Genomic DNA, 14248 nt, shown 5'->3' on the forward strand with positions numbered 1-14248 from the left:
CAGTCAGGTGAAGTCCCTGGTGACTGGAAGAAGGGAAACATCGCACCCATTTTTAAAAAGGGTAGAAAGGAGGACCCTGGGAACTACCGCCCTGTCAGCCTCACCTCTGTGCCTGGGAAGATCATGGAACAGATCCTCCTAGAAGCTATGCTAAGGCACATGGAGGACAGGGAGGGGATTCGAGACAGCCAGCATGGCTTCACCAGGGGCAAGTCCTGTCTGACCAACCTGGTGGCCTTCTACAATGGAGTGACTGCATCAGTGGACAAGGGGAGAGCTACGGATGTCGTCTATCTGGACTTCTGCAAGGCCTTTGACATGCGCCCCCCCCCCCCCCCCAACATCCTTCTCTCTAAGTTGGAGAGATACGGATTTGATGGGAGGACTGTTCGGTGGATAAGGAACTGGCTGGATGGTCGCATCCAGAGGGTAGTGGTCAATGGCTCAACATCCAGATGGAGAGGGGTGACAAGTGGTGTCCCTCAGGGATCCGTACTGGGACCGGTGCTGTTCAACATCTTCATCAATGACATAGACAGTGGGATCAAGTGCCCCCTCAGCAAGCTTGCCGATGATGCTAAGATGAGTGGTGCGGTCGACATGCCAGAGGGACGGGATGTCATCCAGAGGGACCTGGACGAGCTGGAGAGGTGGGCCTGAGCAAACCTTATGAAGTTCAACAAGGACAAGTGCAAGGTCCTACACTTGGGTCAGGACAATCCTCGTTATCAATACAGGCTGGGGGATGATGTGATAGAGAGCAGCCCTGCGGAAAAGGACTTGGGGGTCCTGGTGGGTGAAAAGCTGGACATGAGCCGACAATGTGCGCTTGCAGCCCAGAAGGCCAATTGCATCCTGGGCTGCATCAAAAGAAGCGTGGCCAGCAGATTGAGAGAGGTGATTCTCCCCCTCTACTCTGCTCTCGTGAGACCCCACCTTGAGTACTGCGTCCAGCTCTGGAGCCCTCAGCACAAGAAGGACGTGGACCTGTTGGAGCGGGTCCAGAGGAGGGCCACGAAGATGATCAGAGGGCTGGAGCACCTCTCCTATGAAGACAGGCTGAGAGAGCTGGGGTTGTTCAGCCTGGAGAAGAGAAGGCTCTGGGGAGACCTTATAGCGGCCTTCCAGTACCTGAAGGGGGCCTACAGGAAAGGTGGGGAGGGGCTGTTTGCAAGGGCATGTAGGGATAGGACGAGGGGCAATGGGTTTAAACTAGAGCAGGGCAGGTTTAGATTAGACATTAGGAAGAAGTTCTTTACAATGAGGGTGGGGAGGCACTGGCCCAGGTTGCCCAGAGAGGTGGTGGAGGCCCCATCCCTGGAGACGTTCAAGGCCAGGCTTGATGAGGCTCTGAGCAACCTGCTCTAGTTGAAGATGTCCCTGCTTACTGCAGGGGGGTTGGGCTAGATGACCTTTAAAGGTCCCTTCCAACCCAACACGTTCTATGATTCTATGACTTGTGCAAAGCATTTGACACTTTCCTGCATGACATCCTTTTGTCTAAATTGGAGAGACATGGATTTGATGGGTGGACCACTCAGTAGATAAGGAACTGGCTGGATGGTTGCAATCAAAGAGTTGCGGTCAATGGCTCGATGTCCAAGTGGCAACCAGTGGCAAGTGGCTTTCCTCTGGTCAGTACTGGGACTGGTGCTGATTAACATCTTTGTCAGCGACACGGACGGTGGAACTGAGTGCACCCTCAGCAAGTTTGCTGATGACACGAAGCTGTGTGGAGCAGTCAACATGCTGGAGGGAAGGGATGCCATCCAGAGGGACCTGGACAGGCTTGAGAGGTAGGCCCATGTGAACTGCATGAGGTTCAACCAGGCCAAGTGCAAGGTCCTGCACGTGGGTCACGGCAATCCCAGGCACAAATACATGTTGGGCGGAGAATGTCTTGAGAGCAGCCCTGAGGAGAAGGACTTGGGGGTGCTGGTGGACGAGAAGCTCAACATGAGCTGGCAATGTGTAGGAATGTGTCTGAGAGAAAATGGCCATGTGAGCCAGCCTCCCTACTATGAGAGATTAGATTAAGGGCAAAACAGGTGGTAGAAGATGGAATTAGTACATGGGAAAAACGGGAACTGAGAAGGTAGAAAACATGTTGTGCTAATGACTAAGCAATTGACTATGTGAATTCTTGTAACCAATCTGATGTGTGAATGAACTGCATGGACAGCGCGTGGACAGTGTAACTAGCTAATCAGAAATAAGCGAGTGGCATGTACGGCTACAACACAGGGTATAAAAGATGATGATCTGTGCTTAATAAATGGCTTCTGTTGATTCACATTGGATCGTCTGGAGTCCAGTTATTTCTCCTCAGATGGTGACCCCGACGCGATACCGATCGGCGCTTGGCTTGAGCAGCGGAACGCGAGGGGCGGAAGACCCAGAAGGAGATCCACCGGCTGGAGGACGGCTCAGCTGGACTGAGACCGGGCGGATTGGGCAGCAATCCGGAATAGAGGAAACAGACGACATGGTCACAGACACCCAGAGAGAGGTGAGCAGCCGGGGCAGGAGATGGGGCAGCAAGTAACAAAAGAAGAAGGGGTTATGTTAAAACTTCTCCTGCATATCCTCTCTAAGAGAGGGGTGAAATACGATGAGCGTATGCTCCGAAGGCTGTTAACCTGGTGCAGAGAGAACGGATTCACACCAGAGCCCCAGACAGCTTTTAAACCAGAAATATGGGAGGCTGTTGGGGAAAAACTGTGGGAAGTGATAAGTAAAGGAGACAAAGAGGCATCACCGTTAGTGACAACGTGGCGGTTGGTGTATTCGACCTTACAAGATATAGAAGCAGAGCGAGCTGCGACGGCCGGGGCTTTTGCAGCATTACAACCCACGGGGGGAGGATCAAATAGACCAGGTCCGAAGGTTTGGGAAGATCCCCTGCCGATCCCCTCTGCTCCACCTGAGGAAGTTCCAGAGAAAGAAGAACCGATGGAGGAGGACGTTCCCTGGCCACTACCACCACCCTCGGAAGTGAGACCAACGGCACCTCCACCAGAATGGTACAACCCTAGAACTGGGCTTTACGAAGGTCCACCTAAGTCTCCATGGCAGCGTGTTGATGTGCGCCCCAGACAACCTTTTGATCCATCATTTTCTGCAACAGAAATTGGAACAGCTAGAGAGAGAACGGCAGAATCGACGGAAACTAGAGGAGGAGCAAGCGATACGAAATACGGAGAGGCGACTGAGGGGTGAAAGTGGGGGGGCTTGGGGTGGCGGTAACGGGAACATGGGAGGAGAGTTGGGGGGTGCAACCGCGGGCTCGGGGGAGCTGCTGAATACACGAGGGCATTGGGGTGCCAGCAACGGGAACGCGGGAGGAGAGTTGGGGGGTGCAACCGCGGGCTCAGGGGAGCCGCCGGATCCGCGATTGCATTGGAAAGGAATTATTCAAAATGCCTTGATAGAGGGTGTAATGTTACCAACAGCATTTCCGGTGATACTGGGGGGAACTACGGGAGGTCGAAAGAATCCCAGTAGGTGGGAGGGTCTTCCTTGGCCGATCGTAAAGGAAGCGAGAAAATCGGTGCATGACTTTGGTCTTAATTCTCCCGACACTCAGTCGTTTCTTAACAATATTTTCACTACTAATATTATGACTCCTTTTGATAGCCGGACACTGATGTCCCTTATCCTCACACCAATGCAAGAACTAATGTGGAGATCAAGGTGGGAGGATGGTGTACAACGCGCGGTTGTAGCGAATTTGAGTAGAGCAGAGGGGGATCCGTTACGGTTGGCGACTATGGAGATGTTATCAGGAACAGGTCCTTTTGCTGATGCTCAGCTACAAGCGCGGCTAGATGTCGCTATCTTACAACAGTCTGCAGAGTTGGCGCGCGAAGCACTGAGGACCTTGCCAGAGGATGGCAAGGTCACTCCCCCATATACGACGATAAAACAGGGCCCCAGCGAGGGATATATGCAGTTTCTTGATAGACTAAGGAATGCGTTAGACCGGGGAGAACTGCCAGTGGCAGCCAAAGAGGCGGTTTTTCAGTCATTGGCCGTAGAGAACGCTAATTCAGCCTGTAAGCGTATCTTGCAAGCTTTGCCTCGACACGCCACCATTACCGACATGATAGAGGCATGCTCTAGGGTAGGGACACCTGAAGAACAGGCAGGATTTTTGGCCTCCGCTTTTGCTGCAGCTGTCAAGCCCTTGATTAATAATCGTAATTTGGGACCGAAATGCTTTAAGTGTGGGAAGGTTGGTCATCTGAAGATACAGTGTAGAGCAGGAAAGCAGAGGGGAGAGACAGATATGACGCCTGTTAGGAGCGGAGGAACGGGAGGATTTACAGGCACATGTAATCGGTGTCAGAAATTTGGACATAGAGCATCTGAATGCCGCTCAAAATTTCGTAAGAATGGCATACCATTGGGAAGCGGGCTGATGAGCGCGGGGGGCCCGAGCGCGATGACACAAAACAGGCCTCAGGGTCAGGGTGCTTGGGTAGTGCAGCCTCTGCCACCACAGGAAGCGCCGGAGTGGACGTGGCAACAATAAAGGAGGTTACCCTTACAGACTCCCAAGTGCAGTGCATTCCTACTGATATGAAAGGGCCGTTGGGGTATGGACTGAGTGCACTATTATTGGGACGATCTTCCATTACCAGACGGGGTTTGTTTGTGTTACCTGGGGTAATAGATGCTGATTATACGGGTCCAATTAAAATGATGGTATGGACACCCACTCCACCTGTGCATATCCCAGCGGGTACTCGCATTGGACAACTAGTGCCATTTAAGGCTGCCGTTCCGACGGCTGGAAATCAGATAAGGGGGAATAAAGGTTTTGGCTCAACAGGTAATGCAGATATATATTTAGCCCTTGAAATTAGTAAAACAAAGCCCTTGCAGCGAGTTGCCCTAAGAGCACCAGGGGGTCAAAAATGCATGCTTGATATGCTTGTAGACACCGGCGCTGATGTGACTGTTATCAGTCAAGGGTGTTGGCCACCCTCTTGGCCCCTAGAACACCCAGCTATATCCATAATGGGGGTCGGAGGAACTCAGACGACAAGAATAAGCAAAGAGGTGATTCAATGCCAAATGCCTGATGGTGGAGTTTGCTCAATTCGACCGTATGTGACAGTAGCACCAGTATGCCTGCTCGGCCGGGATGCTTTAAGTCAACTGGGCACTCATTTAACGACTGGGGGGACGGATTTTCCGGGGCGGCCATTGGGGAAGGGCGACCTATTTTGAAATTGAAGTGGAAAACGAATGACCCGGTGTGGGTGGACCAATGGCCGCTCAATTCGGAAAAAATCACCCACATTAAGCAATTAGTACAGGAACAGTTAGAGAAGGGACATATAGAACCAACAACCAGCCCCTGGAATACACCTATTTTTACCATCCCCAAAAAGAGTGGCAAATGGCGGTTACCGCACGATTTACGAAAAATCAATGAGGCTATGGAGGACATGGGTGCTTTACAGCCAGGTTTGCCATCCCCTATCATGATCCCTAAAGGGTGGGAGATTCTGATAATAGATCTGAAGGACTGCTTTTTCACAATATCCTTGCACCCCGATGACTATCCGAAATTTGCTTTTTCCGTGCCAACAACAAATAAGAACGGGCCTATGTGCAGGTATCATTGGGTAGTGTTGCCACAAGGAATGAAAAATTCACCCGCCTTGTGCCAGATGTACGTAGCATGGGCTTTGGCACCAGTGCGGAAGAAACACCCTGAGTGGATAATTTATCATTATATGGATGACATCTTGATAGCTGGACAACAATTAGAGTGTGACAAGGCTATTGAGGAGCTGCAGCAGGTATTAGGGAAAGCAGGGTTACAAATTGCACCAGAAAAGGTTCAAAAAGAACCACCCTGGAAATATTTAGGATGGGAAATATCTAAAACTACAGTTAGGCCACAGAAGTTAGAGATTAGAACACACATTTCGACGCTGAATGATGTTCAAAAACTCTTAGGAGATCTAAACTGGGTTCGTACATTGTGTGGCCTTACGAATGAAGACTTAGCACCTCTCATGCGCTTGCTGCGAGGAGGCGGTGGCGTTGATGCCCCTAGACAGTTATCTTTGGACGCGCAGAAGGCGATGCAGATGGTCAGTGATAAGGTCATCAACGCCTACGCGCATCGATGGGACCCTGATCATTCGATAGGTTTATTAATTATAAATCACGACGAACATCCTTTCGCTTTAGTAATGCAATGGGTACAGGAAAGGGACCCGCTACGAATTCTGGAGTGGATTTTTTTTGTCTCTCCAACCAAAACGTACGCTTATCCTGAGGATAGAGGTGATGGCGCAACTTGTGATTAAGGGGCGTCAGAGGATCATTGAGATATCCGGTCAGGAACCTGAATATGTGGTAATTCCTTTAGTAGCTGAATACTTGCAGTGGGCCTTGCGACACTCTATGGCGTTGCAGATTGCGCTTTTGAACTATGCTGGGACAGTTAAGGTACATTTGCCTCCGCACAAGTTTTTTAGTGTGCTACAAGTAGGACACATTGAGGAAATTCCCGCGTTGTCTCAACGACCTGTCCGAGGGCCGACAATCTTTACAGATGCCGGGGGGAAGACACAGAAAGCAGCAATAACATGGTACATGGACAATAAATGGCATGATATTGTGATCACGGACTGTAAGGGGTCCACAAAAGCTGGAATTACGTGCTGTACTAGAAGTGTTTCGCAGGTGGACAAAGGTAGGTATTAATATCGTATGTGACTCCTTATATGTGGTTGGAATCGTTCAACGAATGGAGCGTGCTTTGCTGAAGGAGGTCAGAGATGAGCAGCTGTTCACCCTGCTCCATGAATTGTTGCTCCTACTCAATGAACGGCACGATCCTTATTTCATCACCCATATTCGCAGCCATTCGGGGCTCCCAGAAGGTTTAGCTGAGGGCAATAGATGAGCTGATAAACTTGTGGCTCCTGCATGGGCCGCGCCACCTCCAGATAAGTTTGCACAGGCACGGGCATCTCATACATTTTTCCATCAATCTGCACGAATGCTGCGCAGACAATTCGGGATCTCGGAGTCTGATGCCCGAGGTATAGTGCAAACGTGTGCTGATTGTCAACCATTTATACCTAACTTCAACCCAGGCATCAGTTCCCGAGGGCATGGACCTTTGGAGTTCTGGCAGACTGATGTAACCCATGTGTCAGAGTTTGGAAAACTGAAATTTATACACCTGAGTGTAGACTGTTATTCAACTGCAATTTGGGCAACTGCGCAGACTGGTGAATCTAGTAAACATGTACAAAAGCATTTGCGATCCGCGTTTGCAGCCTTAGGTGTACCGCGTGTGATAAAGACTGATAATGGCCCAGGGTACGTAGCCCGTTCAACAGAGGTATGTCTACAGCTGTGGGGCATTACACATGTGACTGGCACACCACATTCTCCGACGGCTCAAGCCATAGTGGAACGCATGAACCAGTCTTTAAAAAATTTGCTTCAAAAACAAAAAGGGGGAGAGCAAGGGCTGAGTCCTGTAGATCGACTGAACAAAGCCGTTTACGTCCTGAACTTCCTACGCCTTCCTCAACACTGCCTTGTACCTCCAATCGTGCAGCATGGCGCAGGCCTGCAGAGGGACCTGGGAGATTTTAGGCAGGAAAATGGCATGGTAGCAGTTAAAAACAGTGTGACGGGGAAGTGGGAAGGACCGTGTAGACTATTAACCTGGGGTCGAGGATATGCCTGTGTCGTTACAGATGCCGGAACCAGATGGGTACCAGCCAAGTGGATAAAGCCCTGGTTTGAGCAGACGGATTCGAATGAGTTACCCCACAACACCAACGACGACGATGAGGGCTGAAGAAGTGTAGTGCCCTAGGTGTGGAACTGTGACCCATAGATCCTTGTGCCTTGTGAGGATTGTTGAGGCCGGTGGTGGTTTGAAAGACCACGTGCTGCGGCCCAGTGTGCTGTGTGTTTTAAATCCGGTGTGCTGTGTATTTTAATTTTAGTGTGCTGTGTGTTTTTTATAAGGAATTAGGTAAAGTGATAGAGTATGCTGTGTGTTTTTAATCCGGTGTGCTGTGTGTTTTAATAAGGAGTTAAGTAAGGTGACAGGGTGTGCTGTGTGTTTTAATTCTAGTATTTTGATTCCGGTGTGCTGTGTGTTTTAATAAGGAACTAAGTAAGGTGACGGGTTTAATTCGTTTAGCTATTGCAATAGAGTACGTAGAGTCAGGTTCACCTCAACACGAGCTGGCTGAGCGACAGGAGATTAGGGAAGTCTACCATTCACAAGGATTGGTCAGGGTGTGGCATACAGTGCTGTTACACAGTGCTACTGCCAGAGGTCTGGTCGGTTCCGGAGGACTAGTGGGAACAGGTAGTACGTCACTGTAGCAACAGGTTCGGTCATCTACAGCGCAGAAAGAAGGGCAAGGGTACTGATATTTGAAGATGCCACTGGGAATTAGTGTCGGGCTTATCCTTGTGATTGGAAGTTGTAGCTGAGCACAAAATTGAGAACCCTTGGTATTTCGGCTTCTTTTAATACAGCAGGATTCAATTCAGTTTACCCAACATTTAACACGTCCCTAGTGAACTTTTGTGGAGACACCACAGGGGTGATGATTGATTTTTGCTGTTGGCTCAGGGTCACGGATGTGAAGATTTTGAAGGTATGTGTTGTATGAACCTTTCCGACCACTCATCATCCATTCATAAGCAGTTACGGGATCTGAAGGATAACATGTCCAAATTAAAAGCGGTTAAAAACGGTTTCGATGACTGGTTAAGCTCATGGGGTATAACGGGATGGTTATCAGACTTACTAAAGCAAGGGCTCATGCTATTCTTGGTTATATTATTATTGATTATGGTAGCCTCGTGTGTTCTTCGCAAAGTGACTGACATGATAGAAAATGCCATGCATAAGGTCTGGCTGCCTCAAGAAGAAAAAGGGGGTATTGTAGGAATGTGTCTGAGAGAAAATGGCCATGTGAGCCAGCCTCCCTACTGTGAGAGATTAGATTAAGGGCAAAACAGGTGGTAGAAGATGGAATTAGTACATGGGAAAAACGGGAACTAAGAAAGTAGAAAACATGTTGTGCTAATGACTAAGCAATTTACTATGTGAATTCTTGTAACCAATCTGATCTGTGAATGAACTGCATGGACAGCGCGTGGACAGTGTAACTAGCTAATCAGAAATAAGCGAGTGGCATGTACAGCTACAACACAGGGTATAGAAGATGATGATCTGTGCTTAATAAACGGCTTCTGTTGATTCACATTGGATCGTCTGGAGTCCAGTTATTTCTCCTCAGCAATGTGCGCTCGCAGCCCAGAAAGCCAACTGCATCCTGGGCTGCATCAAAAGAAGCGTGGCCAGCAGGGCAAGGGAAGTGATTCCACCCCTCTACTCTGCTCTGGTGAGATCCCACCTGGAGTACTGTGTCCAGCTCTGGAACCCCCAACATTAGAAGGACATGGACCTGTTGAAACGGTTCTTAACCAGACGAGTAAGTAGAGGAAATCTGGCAAAGAGGAGTAGTCACATATAAGTTGTCTTCTAAGTGTAGCAGTAAAAGCATCTAGAATTTGAACTGTGAAAAACATAAGCCCATAAAAATACTTCTTGTCTCCTTTCACTATCCATCTAATAAACTTGAACTTTGTGGAGGGACTAGAAGAAGTCCCTTCCAACCCAACACGTTCTATGATTCCATGATTAGAGCCACAAATGTATAAAGCCCTGCTGGACACTGGTGCACAGTGCACCCTATTGCCATCGAATCATAAAGGGACAGAATCCATCACTATTTCTGAAGTGACAGGTGGGTCTCAAGAACTGACTGTATTGGAGGCTGAAGTGAGCCTGAATGGGAATAAATGGGAGAAGCACCCCATTGTGACTGGCCCAGATGCTCCATGCACCCTTGGCATAGACTACCTCAAGAGAGGGTATTTCAAAGACCCAAAAGGGTATGGGTGGGCTATTGGTATAGCAGCTGTAGAGACTGAGGACATTACACAGCTGTCTGACTTAACCAGTCTTTCAGATGACCCTTCTGTGGTGGGACTGCTGAGGGTTAAAGAACAGCAGGTGCCAATAGCTACTGCCACAGTGCAATGACAGTATCACACTAACTGAGACTCCCTGATGCCAGTCCAGAACCTTATTCGTTGGCGAGAGACCCAAGGAGTGATCAGCAAGACTCGCTCACCCTTTAACAGCCCTATATGGCCAGTGCGAAAGTCTGATGGAGGCTGTAGATTAACAGTAGACTCTGGTGACCTGAATGAAGTCACACCACCACTGAGTGCTGCTGTGCCAGACATGCTAGAACTGCAGTATGAACTGGAGTCCAAGGCAGCCCAGTGGTATGCTACCACTGACATGGCTAATGCCTTTTTCTCTATTCCTTTAGCAGCAGAGTGCAGGCCACAGTTTGCTGTCACCTGGAGAGGCATCCAGTACACCTGGAATTGACTGCCCCAGGGGTGGAAGCACAGCCCCACCATTTGCCATGGACTGGTCCAGACTGCCCTGGAGAAGGGTGGAGCTCCAGAACACCTGCAATACATTGATGCCATCATTGTGTGGGGTAACACAGCAGAAGTTGTTTTCAAGAAAGGTAAGAAAATAATCAAGGTTCTTCTGAAAGCAGGTTTTGCTGTAAAGAAAGGTAAGGTCAAGGGACCTGCATGAGACATCCAGTTCTTGGGAATTAAGTGGCAAGATGGTCGACACCAGATCCCAGTGGATGTGATTAACAATAACATCATCTATGTCCCCAACAACTAACAAAAAGGAAACACAAGCCTGCTTAGGTGTTGTGGGTTTCTGGAGAATGCATGTTCCAGGTTATAGTCAGATTGTGAGGTGAGACCTCTTTATGAAGTGACTTGAAAGAAAAATAATTTTATGTGGGGACCTGAGCAACGACAGGCCTTTGAACAAATTAAAAAGGAGACTGTACATGCAGTAGCCCTTGGACCAGTCCGAACAGGATGGGATGTTAAAAATGTGCTCTACACCGCAGCCGGGGACAATGGCCCTACCTGGATCCTCTGGCAGAAAGCACCAGGGGAGACTCAAGGTCAACCCCTAGGATTCTGGAGTTGAGGATGCAAAGGCTCTAAGGCCAACTATACCCCAACTGAGAAAGAAATCTTGGCAGCATATGAAGGAGTCAGAGCTGCTTCAGGGGTAATTGGTACTGAAGCACAGCTCCTCCTGGCACCCCAATTAGCAGTGCTGGGCTGGATGTTCAAGGGTAAAGTTCCTTCTACTCATCATGCCACTGATGCTAGCTGGAGTAAGTGGGTTGCCTAATCACACAGCGAGCTCGAATAGGAAACCCAAATTGTCCAGGAATTGTAGAAGTGATCACAAACTGGCCTGAAGGCAAAGACTTCACAATGCCACCAGAGGAGGTGGTGACTCGTGCTGAGGAAGCCCCACTGTATTATGAACTCTCAGATCATAAGAAACAGTATGCTCTGTTCACTGATGGGTCTTGTCATATTGCAGGGAAACATCGAAAGTGGAAAGCTGCTGCGTGGAGTCCTACACAACAGGTCGCAGAAGCAACTGAAGGAGAAGGTGAATCGAGTCAATTTGCAGAGGTAAAAGCCATCCAGCTCCTCCTAGACATTGCTGAATAAGAGAAGTGGCCAGTACTCTATCTCTATACTGACTCATGGATGGTGGACAATGATCTGTGGGGGTGATTAAAGCAGTGGAAGCAGAGCAACTGGCAGTGCAAAGGTAAATCCATCCGGGCTGCTGAATTGCGGCAAGACATTGCTGACCGGCTAGGGAAACTAGTCATGAAAGTACGCCATGTAGATGCCCACGTACCCATGAGTCGGGCCACTGAGGAACATCAAAACGATCAGCAAGTGGACCAGGCTGCTAAGATCTTCCAGACGGATTTGGACTGGGAACATAAAGGTGAACTGTTTTTAGCTCGGTGGTCCCATGACACTTCAGGTCACCAATGAAGGGATGCAACATATAAATAGTCCTGTGACTGAGGGGTGGATTTAACCATGGTCACTATTGTGCAGGTTATCCACGACTGTGAAACATGCACCAAAATCAAGCAAGCTAAAAGGTTAAAACCTCTCTGGTATGGAGGATGATGGTTGAAATCTACGTATTGGGAGGCCTGGCAAATTGACTGTATCACACTCCCACAAACCTACCAGGGTAAGCACTATGTGCTTACAACAGTGGAAGGAAGCACCAGATGGTTGGAAAACTATGCCATACCCCATGCCTCTGCCTGGAATACCATCCTGGGCCTTGAAAGGCAAGTCTTGTGGCGACATGGTACTCCAGAAAGAATGGAGTCAGACAATGGGACTCATTTCAAAAACAGTCTTCTAAGTAATTGGGCAAAAGAGCATGGCATTGAGTGGGTATATCACATCCCCTATCGTGCACCAGCTTCTGGGAAAACTGAGCGATACAATGGATTGTTAAAAACCACCCTGAAATCAATGGGTGGTGGATCTTTTAAAAATTGGGACAAGCATTTAGCACAAGCTACCTGGTTAGTTAACATCAATGGAGCTTTTACATACAGTAGAAGGGGATAAAGTCCCTGTGGTGCATGGAAGGAATATGCTGGGGAAAGCTGTTTGGGTTTTTCCTACTTCAGGCAAAGGCAAACCCATTCGTAGGACTGTTTTTGCTCAAGGACCTGGATGTACTTGGTGGGTGATGCTGAAGTATGGGGAAGTTCAATGTATACCTCAAGAAAATTTGACCTTTGGTGAGAATACTTAATCCTGAGTCTACTATGATAGATTAAATTCTATAATTATGACTTCAGTGGACTTAATGAAATTTTGTGTATAGAGATAAATCATAGATGACTAATCTGTGTGCATATATATGTATATATTTGATGGATAAGAAGTGACAGTAATCTGAGCAAGGTGCTAATGGTATGGACTAAGGGGTGGAATGTCCTGGTTCGGGGTGGAGCAGAGCCCACTTTCTGCTCAGGGAGAGAGGCTCTTGCTCACACTTGTTGCTGGGGCAACCAGGGTCAGCTGACCTGGTTGTTTACCCCATGGAGGGGTCACACCTGTGGGGAGGAGTGGACAGGTCAGGTGACCCAAGCTGACCAATCGGGTATTCCAGCCCATCTGCCATGCTCAGCATAAAAGCTGAGGGATCAAAGGGCTCTTCTTCAATTGTTCTGCTTCTTCAAGGGCTTTCTTTCTTCACTGACTGATGTCTGAGGAGGACCCTATCAGTTCGTCTACTTTTGATACTCATCAGTGTGTTCTGGAATCCAGTTCCCATTTGTCACTGAGACCAGTCTGGAACTTTCCCAGTGACTGCCACTGACTGTCTCCCTGGGAGCTTGATATGGTTTTGTATATATTTATATATATTGTATCTATTTTATTATTTCATTTTTCATTTTATTGTTACTATTTAAGTAGTTTAGAGTTATGAGTTCAGAAAAAACTATTTATCTCTCTCTTCTTCTCCTTGGAGCGAGAGGTGGGGGAGAGCATCTGTCGTCTTGTCATTGGCCAACCTGGCCCAAACCACAACACAAGACAAGAGGTAACAGGCACAAACTTGAACATAGAAAGTTCCATCTTTACATGAGGAGGAACTTTACTTTGAGGGTGGCAGAGCACTGGAACAGGCTGCCCAGAGAGGTGGTGGAGTCTCCTTCCCTGGAGACATTTAAAACCCCCCCGGACGCGTTCCTGTGGAACCTGCTCTAGGTGAACCCCCTGCTCTGGCAGAGGGGTTGGACTAGATGATCTCCAAAGGTCCCTTCCAACCCCTACCATTCTGGGATTCCCTCGCATCCTATGACTGGATCCCAGGGAGAAGAGCTCAGCACCTCCCTCTCCACATCCCCTCCTCAGGAAGCTGTAGAGAGCAATGAGGTCGCCCCTCAGCCTCCTTCTCTCCAAACTAGGCAAATCCAGAGTCCTCAGCCATTCCTCATAGGACATGCCTTCCAGCCCTCTCACCAGCTTTGTTACCCTCCTCTGGACACATTCAAGGACCTTCACATCCTTCTTAAGTTGTGGGGCCCAGAACTGCACCAATGCTTAATACAGCTGGATCATCACCTCTGTTACCTGTCTGGTTATGCTGTGTTTGATGCACCCCAGGATGCAGTGTGCCCTCTTGGCTGCCAGGGCACGCTGCTGACTCACATTGAGCCTGCTGTTAACCAGCACCCCCAGATCCCTTTCTGCAGGGCTGCTCTCCAGCCAC

At 48.8% G+C, this 14248-nt stretch overlaps 1 protein-coding gene and 1 long non-coding RNA gene across 2 annotated transcripts in view; one reads left to right on the forward strand and one right to left on the reverse strand.

The window, feature by feature from the left end:
- Positions 1-14248, reverse strand: part of LOC128902132 (F-BAR domain only protein 2-like) — a 152842-nt gene that overhangs the window by 116312 nt on the left and 22282 nt on the right. The gene's annotated exons all lie outside the window — the stretch shown is intronic.
- On the forward strand, positions 7866-8120 carry LOC128902135 (uncharacterized). The gene is made up of 2 exons (XR_008463642.1): positions 7866-7972; positions 8085-8120. It is a non-coding gene; the product is annotated as an uncharacterized LOC128902135 (long non-coding RNA).

The sequence above is a fragment of the Rissa tridactyla genome, chromosome W, assembly GCF_028500815.1.
Source record: "Rissa tridactyla isolate bRisTri1 chromosome W, bRisTri1.patW.cur.20221130, whole genome shotgun sequence".
NCBI classification, from domain to species: domain Eukaryota; kingdom Metazoa; phylum Chordata; class Aves; order Charadriiformes; family Laridae; genus Rissa; species Rissa tridactyla.